This window comes from Siphateles boraxobius, unplaced genomic scaffold (genome assembly GCF_051911475.1).
Source record: "Siphateles boraxobius isolate OS27281-9 unplaced genomic scaffold, OSU_SipBor_1 65, whole genome shotgun sequence".
In the NCBI taxonomy this organism is placed as follows: domain Eukaryota; kingdom Metazoa; phylum Chordata; class Actinopteri; order Cypriniformes; family Leuciscidae; genus Siphateles; species Siphateles boraxobius.
The window spans coordinates 5,055,143-5,074,845 of NW_027509192.1; the positions used below are offsets into that span (position 1 = coordinate 5,055,143).

General features: G+C 42.1%; 1 protein-coding gene, 1 long non-coding RNA gene and 2 pseudogenes across 4 annotated transcripts in view; all 4 read left to right on the forward strand.

Annotated features, from left to right (window-relative positions):
• The first annotated feature begins 219 nt into the window (after positions 1–219).
• The window catches only part of LOC143720702 (class I histocompatibility antigen, Gogo-A*0501 alpha chain-like), a 141,885-nt gene continuing 122,401 nt past the window's right edge, over positions 220–19,703 (forward strand). The window contains exon 1 of the mRNA XM_077210438.1: positions 220–238. The gene's annotated coding sequence lies outside the window, so the exon portion shown is untranslated. The remainder of the gene's footprint in view (positions 239–19,703) is intronic.
• The window catches only part of LOC143720700 (class I histocompatibility antigen, Gogo-A*0501 alpha chain-like), a 116,498-nt pseudogene continuing 97,046 nt past the window's right edge, over positions 252–19,703 (forward strand). Inside the window, exons 1-6 of the transcript XR_013196619.1 lie at positions 252–312; positions 984–1,240; positions 1,423–1,701; positions 1,805–2,083; positions 2,173–2,289; positions 2,606–2,638. The product of XR_013196619.1 is annotated as a class I histocompatibility antigen, Gogo-A*0501 alpha chain-like (transcript). The remainder of the gene's footprint in view (positions 313–983; positions 1,241–1,422; positions 1,702–1,804; positions 2,084–2,172; positions 2,290–2,605; positions 2,639–19,703) is intronic.
• Positions 9,575–10,771, forward strand: LOC143720414 (uncharacterized). The gene is made up of 3 exons (XR_013196552.1): positions 9,575–9,672; positions 10,030–10,579; positions 10,693–10,771. It is a non-coding gene; the product is annotated as an uncharacterized LOC143720414 (long non-coding RNA).
• Positions 14,712–18,279, forward strand: LOC143721260 (major histocompatibility complex class I-related protein 1-like; annotated as a pseudogene). Its single transcript, XR_013196700.1, has 6 exons — positions 14,712–14,895; positions 15,085–15,330; positions 15,421–15,698; positions 15,817–16,100; positions 16,187–16,303; positions 18,224–18,279. The product of XR_013196700.1 is annotated as a major histocompatibility complex class I-related protein 1-like (transcript).

The window sequence follows — 19,703 nt, forward strand, 5'->3', positions numbered from 1 at the left end:
GTAGATGAGTGGAATTTAAACCGTCAGTAAAATATAGTGGTCTGTTAGTCAGAAAAGTTTCAGACAAAAGTGAAAGGGGAAGTTAAGGCCTGTTAATGGTGTAAAGGTTGTCGATTCCAGAAGCATTCATTTTTTCATGACTAGCAAAACATTAACAGCTGAAAAGTTCAGAGAACACACTGTCTACCCGCAAGTGTTAAGCAAAACTGTCGATTATATCAGTGTTGATCATTTATAGGTTAGCGCTGACTGACAGCAATATGGACAACTTTATTCTTTTTCTGCTTTCACTTCCAATGGCTGCTCCAAAAGGTAAGATTTCAAAAAACTTATTTAATATTTCACTTCAGTTTAAAATATGGAATGTGGAAAAGTATGGTTGATCAAGAGCTAAACAGAACAACAATGTGCTTCCAGTGGCATATTGCAAGTCTGAAAAGTGCATTTATAAAGAAATTTGGATGAAAACAAAACCATATCAATACTCTTGCTTATAGACATTTGAGGTTTTAATATTTTAAGTTAATTTTAAGCAAGTGATTGACTGAGTTAAGTGTCTTTAATCTTTTTTTTTTTTACCTTAATACATATTTGTTTGTACAGATTTATCAGTCAAAGACTGAGTAAACGAGAGTCAATTTACATATTTGGCTTCAAAGTTTCCTGGTTGCATAGCAACTGTTCATTCCATAAAGAACTTTAGGAGGAAGCAAAACTTTTATCTTTTCAGTTGAGGTCAAGGCATATTTTTACAGTCTTGTGTATAGAGATTGAAAAGAAATTAAAAATATAGTTACAAAACATGCTTAATTAAATTAACATATTAAACATATGGGACATATTTTTATTCCAAACATCAAATACAAATAGAACACAAATATAGAACTAAATAACAGAGGCTAACAACTAGATTGATTAAAAAACATCATATAATTTTCTATATGAATTGAAAACCATCCAATCCATTTTGTTATTTTCCACAGGCTCTCACTCTTTGTGGACGCATGCAACGTATATTAAAGGACAAACGCCATTTCCTGAATTTAGCTATGTAGCGATGTTGGATGATGTCACAGTTCTGTACTATAACGGTGAGACGAAGACTCTCATTCCAAGAGGAAATACAACAACTGAAGACGATGTTTTCAATTCAAATGTTCTCCTCACCATAAGTGACTACATACAGTCCTCTTTTATGGAAAAAGGGTAGTAGCAACAAAAGATTTAAATAAAACTTTTAGTACGTACAATCAAAAACTCTTGACATATTAATAGAAACATATTATAAATAATAGAAAAGCAGTATTTTAGGCAATAATAATAATATTAATAAAGTATTATCATTATTATAAATAATTTTGATTGTTGTTGTTTTATAATTTAAAATAAACACTACCTTAAAGCTTTATCTCTTCATTAAAGGTGTTCTTGCCCTTCAGAGGCTGGTTGTGTGTGAACTGAGAGATGATGGGGAACCGGGACAAATGATCACACGAGATGCTGTCAGTGGCTCCACCACAGATGAGTTGCGATATGTTGACAAGAACTTCACATACCAGGGTCATTTAGACGTCTCGGCTCTTAGGCTGAATGACCATCTTAAAATCAGCATGTGGAATCATGAACATTTATACCAACCATTCTGCATCAAAACACTCAAGGGTTATCTTGAAAAAAGGAGAAATCAAGTCAATAGAAAAAGTACGATGACCAGCTAAATTACTGTGTTCTCTTTTACATTTAGAATTTTCAGGCCAATATAAATAATTATAATAATATCTTTCTGTTACCTTTTTTCCCACAGTAAAACCACGAGTCAGACTGATTCAGAAAGCAAACTCAGATTCTGGAGGGTTTCGTGTGAGTTGTTTGGCAACAGGATTTTACCCTCGTCACATCAACCTGACCCTGTTCAGAGATGGACAGCCTGTATCTGATCATGAGATCACTGGAGGAGATCTGCTGCCCAATGGTGACGGGACGTACCAGATGAGGAAGAGTCTGGAGATCAGTGCAGACACACACAAATACAGCTGCTCTGCCACACACCTCAGTCTGGACAACAAACTGCACGTCACTTATGGTAATAGGATTTTTCATTCATAAACATCATTTAACAATCAAAACAAAAATAATTTCAGTTAATCTCTGAGTCTGTGAATCATGTTTCAGAGTATGATCACTGGGAACCATTTAAATCAGTGTTTTCTTCAGTTCTGATGGTTTGGGCTCTGATGATGGTGTTTGGAGCTGCAGCTGCTGTAATTGCATGGAAAAGACAATGTGCAGGTATGACAAGAACTATACTTAGTATGATTTATAAACTGTTTTCCTCATTGGGACCTAAAAATGTGTGTGTGTGTGTGTGTGTGTTTGTGTGTGTGTGTGTGTGTGTGTGTGTGTGTGTGTGTGTGTGTGTGTGTGCACGTGTGTCCTTGTAAACCCTATGTTATGGGGACAAAATGTCAATATCTGAAATCCTTGTCCTTGTGGGGACATTTTGTATATATTTATATATGTGTTTGTTCAGTACTAAGCCTAAACACTACACATATATAGGCTTAGTACTGAACAGTCAATTAACCAATCGTCTTTTGGGTTTTAGATTCCATTAAAAGTGGCTATTCTACTGCTTCTGGTACGTATTTTAATGCGTTTAAAAAATAAAAAATACAGCACTGAATAAAATGAAATTAATTATAGCAAGATTGCTTTTTTTATTATTCATTTTACACTCATTAAACATTCAATTTCATTTTCAGCAGTGTGACATCAACCTTGTCCTGCCTTTCAGGGAACCGAGGTTACGAAAGTAACCGGAGACGTTCCCTTTCAAGGCGGTCACTTCGACATTTACGTCGATGACGTAGTATGGGAACTGTGTCAAATCCCGCCGTGGAGCAGAGAACCCACCCACTCGAGAATGACAGAACCCTCATCCAATAGCTGCGCTACTAGAAATACGAGCCCCTGATAGGGCGAAGCGAGCCAATAGCGCGCTTTCTAAACCTCATCAAATTTTGCATATTCCCAAGCAAATGAATAGAGGGAAGTCTTGCACTGAATCATTCAGGGCAGAACAACACAAGTAATAACAAGTGAATACACGTCAGCAGCGAAGCGGCGACTGTTGCATAAGCATAATACATAAATCAAGCATTCATGCACAACCTGAAGGCTTAGCTCACCGAAAGCACTTGAGACGCAACAGAAGGTACATCCAACTTATAAAATCTGGCGAATGTATTCTGAGAAGACCAGCCAGCAGCGAGACACAAGTCCCTAATAGACATACCTCTGGACCAGGCCCACGAAGAGGCGATCGCCCTCGTCGAATGAGCCTTAATGTTGAGGGGACAGACCACCCCCTGGCAATCATAAGCCAAGGCAATGGCATCCACAATCCAGTGAGCAAGCCTCTGTTTCGAAACTCCACGTCCCTTGTTGCAACCGCCAAAGCATACAAATAGCTGATCCGATTGACGAAAAGCGGCTGAGCGAGTCATATACATCCGTAAAGCCCTGACTGGGCAAACAGCGCTCTGAGCATCGGTATCACGCGAGACTGATAACTCAGAAGACAATGCAGGCAGTAAAACAACCTGCGCTTTGAACGGAGTATTGAGTGACTTCGGAACGTACCCCTGTCTTGGCCGAAGAGTGACATTACAGTCTCCTGGTCCAAAACGAATGCAGTCCTCGTGAACCGAGAACGCTTGCAGGTCCCCCACACGTTTCGCTGAAGCAAGCGCGAGAAGCAAAGCAGTTTTCAGGGAAAGCTCCTTGATCGCAATCGAAGCCAGTGGCTCAAACGGTGGAAGAGCCAGAGCCCTCAACACTAGGGCTAAATCCCACGGCGGCACAGAAGGCGGCCGTGACGGACATAATCTCCTAGCTCCCCTGAGAAAACTGATCACCAATGCATGTTTACCGATCGACTGTCCTTCGATCGGGGGGCAAAACGCAGAAATAGCAGCCACATACACCTTCAGAGTGGACGGTAAACTCCCATTATCCATCCTGTGCTGAAGGAAGCGTAGAATATCCGACACGGCGCAATTACCCGGGTCAATACTGATATCCTGGCACCATTTAGAGAAAACTTCCCATTTCAATCTGTATAAACGCCTAGTGGATGGGGCGTGCGCCTCAGCGATAGTGCTCATCGCTCGAGAGTGCAGAGCGTCCCGCTCATTCAGAGTCCCCGCAGCGGCCATACATGAAGGTTCCACAGCCCGGGGTTGGGGTGCCATACCGTGCCGTTCGCCTGCGATAACAGGTCTCTCCTGAGCGGAATTTCCCACGGGGAGTCCACCAGTAATTCCATCATGTCCGCGAACCAGGGCTGATTCGGCCAGTTCGGGGCTACGAGAATCACAGACGCTTTCTCCTCCCTGATTTTGCATAACACTGTGGGCAGAATCTTCACCGGAGGAAAGGTGTAAAGTCTGGCTCTCGGCCAGCGCGAAGTCAAGGCGTCGTTCGTCCGTCCCAAGGGGGAACGAGACAGCGAGAAGAACGCCTGGCAGTGCGCGTTCTCGCTCGAGGCGAACAGATCGACCTCCGCCCTCCCGAACCGATCCCAGATCATCTGCACCGATCCCGGGTGAAGCCTCCACTCTCCATGAGGAATCCCATTCCTCGAGAGCATATCCGCCCCGCGATTCAAAACACCGGGAATATGCGCTGCTCTCTCGGATAGAAAGTGCCAGTCTGCCCACAGCAGGAGACTCGCTGCCTGCTCGAATAGGAGTCTGGAGCGCACGCCTCCCTGGCGATTTATGTATGAGACCACCGACGTGTTGTCGGTCCGAATCAGTACATGCTGACGCTCTAACTGTGACCGGAAGGCTTCGAGGGCTAAGGATACCGCCATCAATTCCAAGCGGAGGGACTCGGAGCTTCAACCAGATTTGAAGAGGGCGCATATGCAACAGCCCCAGATGACACACTGGGGAGGCTGCCGCCAACAGACCTAACAGCCTCTGAAATTCCTTTAGTGGCACAGACCTGCCCGGTCTGAAACGGTCCAGAGACAATGTCAGAAACCTTATGCGCTCTTGAGAGAGATGGGCTCGCATCGTTATAGAGTTCAAGCACACTCCCAGAAATGTTGTGGTCTGACTCGGTGTGAACACGCTTTTCTGTTCGTTTACACGCATCCCCAGCGAGTCCAGGTGACGAAGTAGTATTTCCACATGACCGATTAGCACCTCTCGCGAGTGGGCTAGAATCAACCAATCGTCCAGATAATTTAGGATGCGCATTCCGCTCGACCTGAGGGGAGAAAGCGCCGCGTCCACACACTTCGAAAAGGTGCGGGGGGGCAGAGCCAGTCCGAACGGGAGTACTGAGTACTGATAAGCTGTGCCCTCGAAATCGAACCTCAGAAAGCGCCTGTGACGCGCTGCTATCTGGATATGAAAGTATGCGTCCTTTAAATCCACTGAAGCGAACCAATCCCCGGGACGAACCTGCGCCAGAATCTGCTTCAAAGTTGTCATTTTGAACGCGTGCTTGTGAAGTGCTCGGTTTATGGGTCTCAGGTCCAGGATCGGACGGAGACCCCCCCCCTCTCTTGGGTACCACAAAGTAGCGGCTGTAGAAACCGCTCTCCCTCTCGATCGGGGGAACCGGTTCTATCGCTCCTTTCTCGAGCAGACTGAGAACTTCCTGTCTCAGAACGGGAACGTTTTGGGGCAAAGTTAATGACGGGATCACGCCGTTGAAACGGGGTGGTCTGCGTCTGAACTGAAGCGAATACCCGTGTCGAATTAAGCCCAACACCCACGGTGAAATGCCTGGAATTGATTCCCACGCACCTAGAAAATGACTCAGAGTGCGAGCTCGAACTGCGGTCATAGCCGCCCCCAGTGTAGTGTTTAGACTGGAGCCGCACTCCCGCGAGGCTGATAGCCCTGGTGGGAGTGCGGCTCGCAGTGGGCTGAGTGTAGTGCTGGCGATCTCGTGCCCATGAGATGCCATTATAGTCATCGAGTGTGACCCTGCGCTGTCTCGTGAAAGGGCGGGTGACACAATGTGAGGTGTAAGAGGAAGAAAAAGCTCTTTTTGTGAAGGGATACATGCTTTCATTAATTTTTTGTTTGAACAAACAACATTCACACATATGCCGTCGTCGCTCGACTGAACATGAGGGACACGATGCATAAGAACACGGCGCTTGGAGTCCGGTCCTCCTTCGCGCTCTCTCTTCCTCTTGGCCGCTCCGTCAGGAAGAAGGCTTTGACGCGGAGGGGGGCGCGCTGACCTTCCCTCGGCGCGGGCTCCTTCTCTGGTCCTGGCTCTTTCTCCCGGGTCCCTGCCACTGCCTGCCCCGGGAAGCGCGAGCATCCGGCTCGGTGCGCGGCGCAGCCGATTGTCTCACCGAGCTCTGGGGCTGGCCCCGGCTAGCCGATGACGAGCGCGAACGCTGACGAGCTGGGGGCGCTCGACGCGGGATCACGTGGCTCATAGCTTTAGCGTGTTTCTGGGTCTCAGAGAAACGCTCCGTGACAGCCTCCACCGCGTTCCCAAAGAGACCGGCTGGGGTGATGTGAGCATTAAGCAGGGTTTTCCGGTCGGAATCCTTGACATCAGACAGTGTCAGCCACAGGTGCCTGTGGAGGACGACCAGAAAACCCATGGAGCGACCGATGGCTTGCGCTGAGCGTTTAGTGGCCATCAGTGCAAGGTCCGTAGCTGAGCGGAGATCCCGGATGACGTCAGCGTCAACAGAGGCAACGCCATCCAGGGACTTAAGCAACTTCGCCTGGAACACCTGTAGAATAGCCATGGCGTGGAGAGCTGATACTGCCTCTCCCGCCGCTCCGTACGCCTTATCCGCTTGGTGGGCCATGAACCTGCAGGGCTTGGACGGCAGGCTGCGGTCCGCGCCCAGTGCAGACGTCGATGGGCACAGGTGAGTGGCGACGGTCTCCTCGACGGGGGGCATGCGCACGTAACCGTGGGCTACCGCCTCGTCTACATGTGCGAACAAGGACTGAGTGGCAGAGTGGGTGCGCGCCGACTGGGGCGCAGCCCATGCCTTAACCACGTGTTCGTGGACGTCTGGGAAAAACGGGGTTCCCCTCTTCGACGCGGCCTGGCGGCGGCTCGACTGAAGGAACCACGTGTCCAACTTGCTCTTAGCTGGCTCATCCGGTGCGTCCCACGAAAGGTCCAACTCGGCGATGGCCTTAGTAAGGACCCTACAGAGCTCCTCCTGGAGGTCAGGGCTCCCTTGCTCGGGAGGTGCGGCCTGCTGGGATCCCCAGTCCTTCTCCGACGCTGAGAGGGACATGGCGTCCTCTTCCTCGCTAGCTCCAAAGGAGATGAAATACGCGACGTCGCGGGGGGGGGGCGGAAGCTAGCGTCCGAGAAGCTGACGGCGTCGAGCTCCCTTTCCCTGGGGGTGGGTGCAGGCGATCCCTGCAGCTGCTCGAGCCGTTTCTCTCCTGGCCTTAAGGGCGCGCACTGGCATGTCCGCGCAGTGGGCGCACACGAGGTCGTCCGACAGGGCCGTCTCGGCGTGGGCCAGGCCCATGCAAGCAACGCAGAACAAATGGGTGTCGGGCGCCACAATAGGCTCCGAGCACAAGTTACAGATGGATGCCATCGGATGCCAAAGACAGTGAGGTATCTTTAGATGCACCTTCGACCATGGCGAGATTTGTAGAATATCTTCCAATTCGAAGCACACGTCGATTTGAGCGTGAAGAAAAGGATTCTGATGCAATTGACGTGCGTATGCAATTATACTGCCAGCAGGCGTGTCAGAATTTGCATATTTTGCACACAGACACACACACACACACACACACACACACACACACACACACACACACACACACACACACACACACGTCTCTCGTTTCTTTTACTATGAGTGGACTGGTACTTAACCTTAACAAGAAGGTCAGGATGTCAAACTAAATATTACTTGTACAAATTGCGAAAAAAGAGTGAATAAAAGGGTTAAAAGAGTGGAAGCAGATTGTTTTTTCTTGAGTGTCATAAATGTAGGTCTCCTGTAGAATGCTACTATAAAATTGTATCACTTATGATATAAAAGTATTCTTGTATTCATGATTCATTTTTTCCACAGTGAAACCGCGAGTCAGACTGATTCAGAAAGCAAACTCAGATTCTGGAGGGTTTCGAGTGAGTTGTTTGGCAACAGGATTTTATCCTCGTCACATCAACATGACCCTGTTCAGAGATGGACAACCTGTATCTGATCATGAGATCACTGGAGGAGATCTGCTGCCCAATGGTGACGGGACGTACCAGATGAGGAAGAGTCTGGAGAACAGTGCAGACACACACAAATACAGCTGCTCTGCCACACACCTCAGTCTGGACAACAAACTGATCATTGAATTAGGTAATGAGAAGTGAAGTTTTTTTTTTATATGACAGAACTGTTTTTCTAGTGTGTTTGTGACATTTTTAACATGTTTGTTTCAGAATTTGATCATGGTGAACCATTTAAATCAGTGATTTCCTCAGCGCTGATAGTTTTGGCTCTGCTGTTGGTGTTTGGAACTGTCATATATAAGTACAGGAAAAGAGGAGCAGGTAGAACAGAAACGATGTACAAAATTAAAAATATTCCATTTAGTCTTGTATAGATGTGATGCATTAGATAAATTCTAAATGTTTTTTTTTTAATTTACAATACAATAATTGATTGCCATTAATAATTCTGCTGTTTTGTTCTTTCTTTGATCACTTTATTCTAAAAGTGGCTATTCTGCTGCTTCTAGTGAGAAGCCACCTCTAGTATCACCGTGGCACCACCATGCTTAACTGTAGGCAGTGTTCTTTTCAGCATATGCTTCTTTCTTCTTCCTTCAGACATACTGCTGATCCGTATGTCAAAGAAAGTCTCAATACGGTTTGAAATCGCTGGTGTTTCTGCCATCGCAAACTACACTGTAAAAAATGAAATGACCATTTGTCCAGCATACTGTGCTATCTGAGTCACATATATTAGGAATTGTAAATAACAGTGAATCTACATACAAATATATGTTAGTCCAACAAAATTCTCCAAAATGTCACAGCTACATGTTAAACAAAGTTTTCTGGACAAACTTTATGTTGAACTGACAGCAACGCTAATCCTAGTGTGCGCATGCGTGATGAGCATGAACATCGCGCCGATTGCACGGGGTTTCCTTCTCCATTTTGTGCTTACTTTAGCTCCTCGTTTTATCGCTGCCATGTTGGAGTTCGCTCATCCTGCTTCTTTGAGGATCTAAATATTGCCACACGGCTGTAGGGGAGTATCAATATACTTTTAATTTCATGCATGCAATGATTTGCATATTCCCGACCTGACGGTGTGTTATCAACAAAAATATTTTATGTAAAGTTGGGGCAAATGGACAAAAAACGGCTTGTGGCCTATTTTTTTTCTCACGTTTGTGTCACTGGTCAGAAAAAGATTAACGTTATCTCATTAAAGTTCTCTAGACACAGATTATCGTAAATTAGATCATAATTTTAATATTTTTATTGAAGTGATCAGGATCCAAGCGCAAATTCAGTATATTTTCCCGCTTTTTGTTTCTAGGTGGCGCTGTTATAATGTGTGGACGTTAACTGTTCCACGCGTTTGTGAGAGAGGAGGAAGACCGCGGAGAGATAGAGAAACATTCAACCGGTGAGGTAAGTTAGAACGTGTAATGTGTAAATATGTAAGCCTCACATACACAATGCATGGATAGATAAACTATTATGTACGGTATGTTAGCCGTTTCTATGTGCAGTTCCATCATTTAAATTTCACCCACGCGGTATGTGTGTAGTGTGTATGTAGACTATTGTGTGTGTATAGAACAGATAATTCATAAAAACAAATATTCAGAGATTTCTGTGTACATAATATGATTTTAAATTTTGGGGACATAAAGATAAAATTCGTTCTAAAAGTGTAAAATATGGTTCATAAATTATCATTTTAAATAATATAAGGTTGTGATTCTTACAATTTAAGGTTCTAACTGATAAATGTCTATTTTCCAGGATGACCCTATAGGTCTTAATGCAGTGTAAAAACTGCAAATTCAGCAGTTCAAGAGAAGATGTCCTTCTGAAGCACTATTAGCTGCATCACCAAATACTTTTATGGCTGGAACGGACAAAAAAAAAGGCAAGGAACATAGTAATGAGTAAAAAAAATGAAGCTAACATTTTCCCCCAGGAGAAAAGAAGAGGTCACCAAGAGCAACCAATCATTGTAGAAGTTCAGGAGAGGTGGACTGCACTCTTTTAGCAAGAGAACAGGTGATGAATTTTTTTTTTTTTTTTTTTTCTTTGCTTTGCTTTCTTAATAGGTGTTCAGATCACAGTAAATAATGTGTACTCATTGTTTTTTACAACTCACAAGTTTCATTAATACAATTGAACTGTTTGTTATGAACAGGTTTGTGAGAAATTTTTCCGAATCACCAACAAAGACCTTCTGGGAGTCTTCATGATGGCAGCCATTGACAGACCTGAGCTCCTGAAACTTTACAAAAAAGGAGCTTTCGTACAGGACATGGATGCAGTCCTAGAAAGACTTGATGAAAGGGTAAGTTCAATTTCAGTGTTTTGATGGTTTGATCTATGTTACTTTGTCTGAAGATAAATACAGTTTTCATACTTTGGATTTTCGGTTGTTTCTTTTGTATGTTTATACGACAGACATAGTTAATCACAGGAGGACTGCTGCTTTGGAAGGCCTGCCTGTGTTTCTTCGAGAAGCTATTCAAGAAGTGTAAAGTATGTATCAAAGACTTTAAAAGGCTGAAAGGGTTAGTTCACCCAAACATTTTTATTCTGTCATGAATTATTCACTGTCATGTAATTCCAAACATGTAAGACTTTTCTTCATCTTCGAAACACAAATGAAGATATTTGTAATAAAATCTTGAGAGATTTGTTTCCCTCTATTGCAGCTACTCGCTTTCAAGGCCCAGACAGTTAGTAAAACCATTTAAGTAGTCAATGTGACTCCAGTGGTTAGAGCACCATGACGCATGCGTGTTGTGTTGACGAAAGAGCAGATGTTCTCACCCATCCTGGAAGCACCAATTTTAGAAAACAAAACAAGACCTAAAGCAACATAAATGTAGAATTTAATAAACAAAGCTTGCATACAGCATCTCTCTTTCCTTGGTTTCCCTTGTTATTAAACAGTGCAGTGCTTCCGGGTGAGGACGTCTGCTCTCGATTCAACACAACACGCATGCGTCATGGTGCTCTCGTGTACGTGCGTTGGTAGATTTATTTTTTGTGAATAAAGATGTCTGACATGGTATAAAATGGTCTGTGGTATCTGTGGTCTGTGGTCCGCACACTGGTTATCGGAGGCGAGAGAGATCACGGCGAACTCACTTGTGTCTGTCTATCAGCTGGAACCAGAAAATGACAGTCTCTCTGTCTTTTCTGGCTCCAGATGATATCCAGCTGTTATCTATCTATCTCTATTTATTTATCTCTCTAACGAGTGTGCTTTTATACTGTCTCTCCAAGCCTATTACACTTACAGCAATCAGAAAAAGGTGTAACTCATTTTGTATTTCACATACTCTCTGCTCATCTCCTGACTCGTTCTCCCATTACAGACTCCACTGAACCAGGCCCCCTTGCCACAGATGTTATTTTCGTTTTTTACACACAGAGCACTCGCATCGCTTATCAAATTGAGGTTAAAGCACTGGAATCACATGGGTTACTTTAATGATGTCTTTACTACCTTTCTGGGCCTTGAAAGTGGTAGTAGTGTAGGCTGTCAATAGAGGGACCGAAAGCTCTGATTTCATTTAAAATATCTTAATTTCAGTTTGAAGCTTAACGAAGGTCTTACGGGTTGGGATCGATATGAGGGTGAGTAAATTATGACAGAATAAAAACCATTTAAAGCAGGGATGTCCAAACCTGCTCCTGTAGGGGCCAAAATCCTGCAGAGTGTAGCTTTATATTTATTATAAAATATATTTATTAGCAAAATATGACAATCAACATTACATGAACAAACAAATTGACGTTGGCTAAACAAAGTATTTTTACTAAGAACTAAAAAATAATTGAGACAACCCAAAAGTCTTACTGCATCAAGTTGCCGCACATTTTTACGTTTTCTCAACTATTTTTTTACAGTGTACCTTGTAACCAATCACTTCAATGTGTGGATCTCTGGTGAGTGAGTGGAGGCGAGGCTAATTTGCATATTCATAGAACCATGTATACTAAATGAGGCAAGGGTGTAGAGTTACATTCAAGGTATTTTAAAGCATGAAGAATTTTTTTTCCAAGGAAAAAACTTTTATATATGTTATTTTGGTAATCAAAGATGAGTTTTAATGGATAAAATTGACTACTGGGAGACTTTACCTTTGTGACCATTCTTTTGACTTATTTCTAAAATGCAGTCAAATGTGACACTCAACAAACCTAGCCAGTTCAGATATTTCAACTAATGCAACTAATGAAGCCATTGATTAAGGAGATGTAACGCAGTTTAAGGTCCAGGGAAGAAGGAGGCAGGAGGCCTCACAGGTGTTGCTCATCAACACTCGCACCACCGGCCTCGCGCCATTCTCTCACTCCTCCGCGTTCGGGCAGCCGGCAGGAGTCCCCCGTTCCCGGCTCCTACCCATCATGGCGGATGGCAGCAGGCTCCGGCGAACGGCGGTGACTCCTCCGCTCCTTCACGGACGGCAGCCGCCCCTCCAACATCCAGGCGGCCGGCAGCAAGCTCGACCGTCCCCCCGGCAACTCACTCCAGCGCACCGCCTCGAGCATCCATAGCCGCGTGTCCCCCGCTCCTTGCTCCTCCCCTATACCAGTGGACGGCAGCAGGCTCCGGCCCACGGCGAGTGGCGGCAACTCGCGCACCATACTTGATGGCACCGCGGATTCCCCACAACGGCGAGGACTCTCTGACAGTGCGTTCCTCCCTCTTCCCGGGTTTCGGCACCAGTGTAACGCAGTTTAAGGTACAGGGAAGAAGGAGGCGGGAACCGGCGAACAATCAAAATACTTTATTAAAATAAAACACACACTAACCAAAAAGAACCGCCAGCAGCCCCTCGCGGACGACTGCTGGCTACCAAAATAAAACATAAAAGAAACCGCCAGCAGCCCCTCGCGGACGACTGCTGGCTACCGAAAATAAATGTCAAACAAACAAAACACAGGCCTGTTCCTCTCTCGATCATTCACGTTGTCGCTCCTCCTTTATGCTTCCGCTCCTCCGTGAGAGATGCGAGACCGGTGTGACTCACAGGTGTTGCTCATCAACACTCGCACCACCGGCCGCTCACACACCGTACTCTCACGTCCCTCGTCCTTTTCGCCACAGGAGACAACAGCTGTTTTGCAGATTTGTTGAATTCTATTCAGGGGTTTGAATAATTTTGAAACTGCATAGTCAAATAAAAGTTACTTTTTTAGTTGAATTTGGGGAAACCACTTGAAGCATTTGTTTTGTTGAGCTATTTAATTCATATTTTATATTTAATATATAATTAATAAAAATATTAATATAAATATTTTTGTTAGATTTGTTCATTGAAAACAGATGAAAGTCTGAAAATTTTGCCAATAAACATGATTTGCAATTGGGGTTGAATAATTTTGATTACAACTGTATGTATATATTAAATTGAACATATAGCATATACATCGTGCCTGTTCTTTGAACATATGTTGCATTGAAAGACAACCTAAACACCACGTTCACAGTTCTCAGATGTCGATTAATGGTAACATTTAACATGCAGGTAAACAAATAAAATATGGCATCTATTTTTAGTAAGCGTTTTATTTTGATTGTTTTTATTTTTACAGTTTTATGCTTATCGACTCATAAACAATGCAAGATTAAGTGAATGTCTGGTGTTTGAAATAATTATTAAAACAGGGCTTTGGCACTCGATGAGAACAGCCTCGATGTATTTCCAGATCACACACTGCCAGGGCTACCAGTGAGTTCAGCTCTCACATCCAATTGTAACAGACAGCGACTTTACATGATGATGAATGCAATGTGGAAACATCACAAAAACAAAATGAAGCCATATTATGCAATTGGTGATGACAACACCTGTATAAATTCCTATCCCAGTTTAAAAAATTATATTCTTGAAGTAGCTGCTGAATAATGTTCAAGAATAATCAGAACAAACAGTGTCATCATAACAAAGATCCAAAGATTTGTAAACTTTTATTCAAATTATGGATGAGAGAATACTCACACCAGGCTATCATACATTTTAATAGACCACATATACATTTCTAGAGGTTTATTTTTCAGGCATTGTTGATAAAACACACTGCAGTACAAGTCAACGAATGACAGCTAGGCTAATCAAAGTATTCAAATAAAATGTAAAGCATCAAAAAAAAAAAAAAAAAGCTAAACACATCAAAGAGTAAAAAAAAAAAACTGTATTAGCCTGGACTATGGTTACTCGCTCATTGTTTGCTCTGCTGTGTCTTTACCTATTTATCTGAGTGCCTGTAATCAATCAGGCAAAACAGCTCATTTGATTTATCATATTAATTACACAAACTATGCTTTGCGAATTGAGAAGTGTGCACTAATATTTTCAGTTCTATTAATTTGAACGTTGTCTCAAGGACACGCCTACAATAGGGGAAATTTCATGAATATTCATGAGTACTCCACCCACTGGAACAGTACTTCAGGATGAAACTACTGCTGACAGCCTACCTCAGATCTTCACTGATAGGCTGCTGCTCAAGGAAATATTTTGCATTTTGCATTCAAAGTTTTATACAAGACTTGCAATATTTATATTTACATGCAAGAAGAGAACAAGATGATCAAGTTATTTGTTTTTCTGTGGGTGCTTTCAATTCCAACATCTGTTTCAACAGGTAGGGTAAAGATTTCGGATTTACCGAAAAGCAAAGCAGATTTTAGTTCATATTCATAGACCTTGTCAGTTTAGATTTCAGCATTGTTAGCAGTCATTGTTTTGTTTTGGTTGAAGAAATTAGACTGATTACCATTTGGTTTTATTACATTATAACCGATTTTGATGATAATCATATTAAATATTTCAGATTCTCACTCTTTATGGGTCCTTGTAACATACATTGAAGGAAACACTCCATTTCCTGAATTTATTATCACACTAATGTTGGATGACATGACAATTGGATACTTTGATTCAGAGACGAGGACTTACTTTCCAAGAGGAAATACTACAAATGAAGATGATCTGTATAATCTGGGTGATAATACTGTTGTAGGAGAACATTTGTATTTGTTTCTTGTGGATAGATCAAGTCACAGTAATAATACAGATAGTAAGTTAATTTAATTTAATTATTTTCTTAAAAAAGACTGGACGATTGAGTCTTTTTTGACATCTTCATTCTCTTTTTCTGTCCTAAAAGGTCTTGGAGTTTACCAAGTATTAGGTATTTGTGAACTGTTGGACGAAGACAAACCAGGACATCTTATTGTCAAGAATGCATTTAGTGGCTCTACTGAAGATGAAATTATATATTTTGATGGCAAGTTTACATATAAGGGTCTTTTAAAAAATACAGAGCATGACAATAACCCCTTACTGCAGACATATCTGTGGTATCATGAGGTTCTACCCGAACTGCCTAAACACTCTCAGGTCTTACCTTAAAAAAAGAGGAGCTCAAGTAAAGAGGAAAGGCAAGTCTCCAACATACTTCTCTTATTTTATTCAATATAGAAATTAGCTAATTCCTTTGAACAAATACATTCTAGTCTATTGTATTATAAAAAGATACTAGGCCTGCATTTTTCCTATATTGAACAGTGAAACCGCGAGTCAGACTGATCAAGAAAGCAAACTCAGATTCTGGAGGGTTTCGTGTGAGTTGTTTGGCAACAGGATTTTATCCTCGTCACATCAACCTGACCCTGTTCAGAGATGGACAGCCTGTATCTGATCATGAGATCACTGGAGGAGATCTGCTGCCCAATGGTGAGGGGACGTACCAGATGAGGAAGAGTCTGGAGATCAGTGCAGACACACACAAATACAGCTGCTCTGCCACACACCTCAGTCTGGACAACAAATTGGACATCACTTTAGGTAATGATTTGGTTTTAAGAAAATAATAAAATCTCCCAGTAGTGTTTGTCAATTGTTTGTGACCTTTCTAATGTGTTTGTTTTTAGAATTTGAGCCTGGTGAACCATTTAAATCAGAGATTCCTTCAGTGCTGATAGTTTTGGCTCTGCTGTTGGTGTTTGGGACCGGAGCCATCATATATAAATACAGGAGGAGAAGAGCCGGTAGGATCTACTCTGGAAGGAATGAAAAATACCTATGGCTGCATTTGAAGTCGCATATTTCCCTACTATATAGGTGAAAATCAGTATGTGACAAAAGAAGTATGCCCAAAATAAAAGAGTAGGCAAAAAGTACCCGGGTGACCTATTACTCCCGCAAGATTCTGAAGTGTGTATATAATGGACACTTTACTATTCCATTCGACAGTGGAGTGTTTGAGGTGAAATATACAGGTTTAATATAGGTGGAATATACAGGTAATATATCTGGTTTCTTATATACAGTGCAGAATTTGTGAATGGCAGTGAAACGACTTAACTGACGCTGACAGATCACGTGATAATAAACATGGATGTATACATCCATTCATACTACTCACTCACACTATAGAACATACTTTTTTTTAATGGTTGCAAAGTAATAACTTATTCAAAATAAGTACATACTCAAGAGAGTATGCGATTTCGGACCCAGATATATCCTCAAGGAATTTTTATTAATGCTTTTTAACTTCCCTTCATGTTCTAGCATCATCTGAAGGTGATTATTCCTCTGCTTCGAGTGAGTAATTTAAAAAGTGTGAGTTTTAAATATTATTATTTTCACATCAGAGTGACTAAAGAGTAAAATGCATTGTTTACAAACACAGTTGATTACTGGATGCTATAAATATTATATTTCTTTTATAATTAATAATGTATTAGTTTTAATTCGCACATATGTCGACTAATCAAAATTTGATTTAATTTTCAGCATCCGAAGAAAGCACTGACACAAAATCAACACATGAAGCACAAGAGGACGCAACACACAGATGAGTGAAGTATTAACTAAATTAATGAACTAAGAACCTCTTTTTTTAAACCAATTGTAAAATTAAGATGTTTGGATTATTGTAAAATGTAAAAACAGTAACAGTAATAATGCAATCTTGTGATGACAAATTTACATTTTTTTCTTACTTTTTCACATTCTGTAAGGAGCATTTAGCATTTCCTGCATCCCATTGTTTCTGCACCAACCGTGTAAATGACTTTGCTCCTTTCATTTTGGAATCAGGTTGCAGCTTATATTTTACTAAAAAAAACAGAGAGCGCACTTTCTCAAGAGCTGGTTTTGCAATCGTGCACAGAAAATGACTGAGACTTTTGAATTGTTTATATGTAGACTAGCGGATGACACGGGAGTGGATTTTCACTCCTGTCCCGTCCCACTCCCATAGAAAGAAATCTTGTCCCGTCCCACTCCCAGACCAAAGTTTAAAAAATAATCCCATCCCATCCCGCTCCTGGTAAATTGGCTCCCAATCCCATCCCGCTCCTGTTTAAACTGACTCCCGCTCCTGTACCGCTCCCATATACGGCAATTTTCGCTTGATGAACGAAGCGATGCTTGCCTGATTCTTTCCCGAATTTGCCTTGCAAGTGTGCTTCTTCAAACCGCTCGTCCCTGAATCACTTGCGTACTTGACTAAGACTAAGCATGTCTTACAAGCAGCGTACATTGTGCTATCACCGTCACATTCTACTCTCATAAACTTAATTAATATTTCAGACTTTCCGACCAGTTCTGTGAACTTAATAGACATGTCATTACTTCTGACTTTGCGCTGTAAATAATTTTTTGCCACATCGACTTCTCCGCGGCTGTTAGCTCCCTCCATCACTGCTCTTTGAATTTCGGCGGTAAGCCGTGACAAAAAGCACTGATGGCTTCTGGGACGGCTGGGTCGTGTAGTTATTTTTTAATTGCGTTACATTGTAGGCGTATTAAAAGGAAACTACAAAATGATGCATTTACTTTTTTCTTTTTTTGTCGTCTTTGCTATTGGTTGATTCCCGCTCCCGTCTGCTCCCGTTAACCATTTATCCTGTACCGTCCAAATCCCGTGATTAATAGCAAAGATGACTCCCATCCTGCAGGAATCCCACGGGAATCCCGTGACCCGTGGGATTCCCGAAAAAATGGCAGCCTCTAATGTAGACATTAATTAAAATAATTTTATGGACAATTATAGACATATTTATAGACATTACTTATTATGCCATTCATTCAAAATCCAAAAGTATTTAACCATACACTGTAAAAAGATCATTGGTATACTTTTTTCAAGAAAATACTATTCCAGTTTTTCTATTTCACGTTTAATTCAGTGTGTTACTTGCTGTTTCTTTGTAATTATTTGTGAAATTTACTAGCAATTGCTGAGTAAAAAGGTGTTTTCAATGTAAATCCTATACACCCCCACACCCCCAACTATCTGTTCCCAAGGTCATTATTTAATTTCAAGTTATTTTTTGTATTTGTGCTTACTAAAATTATTTTATTATAGCAGCGTTCAAATTGTGTTTTCAAAAATGTATGAGGAAAAAAAAATAAGAAAATGCAAATTTTTTAAATATTTTAAAGCATTTAATTGAAAAAGACAATAAATAAGCAATATATACAAATGTATTCATTAGAAAAATATGTTATCTGATAAATAAGTACAAATAATCAAAGCAACAAAAAATTAAAGTCTTTAGATGAAGTTTTTGTTTTTGGCATATCCTCTCTGTATTCTTCATTGAAAAAACTGATGGCTGTATGTAGAATAATGTGTTGATGTGCAGGGAAACTGTTAAAAGAAGAAAAGGGAATTAAGCACACAATTAAATCACTGTGTAACAAACAAATAAGAGAGGATTATTAAACTGATTGGACTTGATTAGGAAAGGCACACACCTGTCTATTTAAGACCTTACAGCTCACAGTGCATGTCAGAGCAAATGAAAATTTGAGGCCTCCTTAATCCTCAAATGGAAGAAGTTTAGGACGACCAGAACTCTTACTAGACCTGGCCGTCCAGCCAAACTGAGCCATCATGAGAGAAGAGCCTTGGTGAGAGAGGTAGGCCTAAAGAAGAACCCAAAGATCACTGTGGCTGAGCTCCAGAGATGCAGTTGGGAGATGGGAGAAAGTTCAACAAAGTCAACTATCACTGCAACCATCCACCAGTCGGGGCTTTATGGCAGAGTGGCCCGACAGAAGCCTCTCCTCAGTGCAAGACATATGAAAGCCTGCATAGAGTTTGCCAAAAAAAAAAACATGAAGGACTCCCAGACTGTCAGAAATAAGATTTTCTGGTCTGATGAGACCAAGATTGAACTTTTGGGTGTTAATTCTATGTGTGGAGAAAACCAAGCACTGCTCATCACCTGTCCAATACAATCCTACAGTGAAACATGGTGGTGGGAGCATCCTGCTGTGGGGGTGTTTTTCAGCTGCAGGGACAGGATGACTGGTTGCAATTGAAGGAAAGATGAATGCTGCCAAGTACAGATATATCCTGGGAGAAAACCTCTCCCAGAGCGCTCAGGACCTCAGACTGGGCCGAAGGTTGACCTTTCAACAGGACAATGA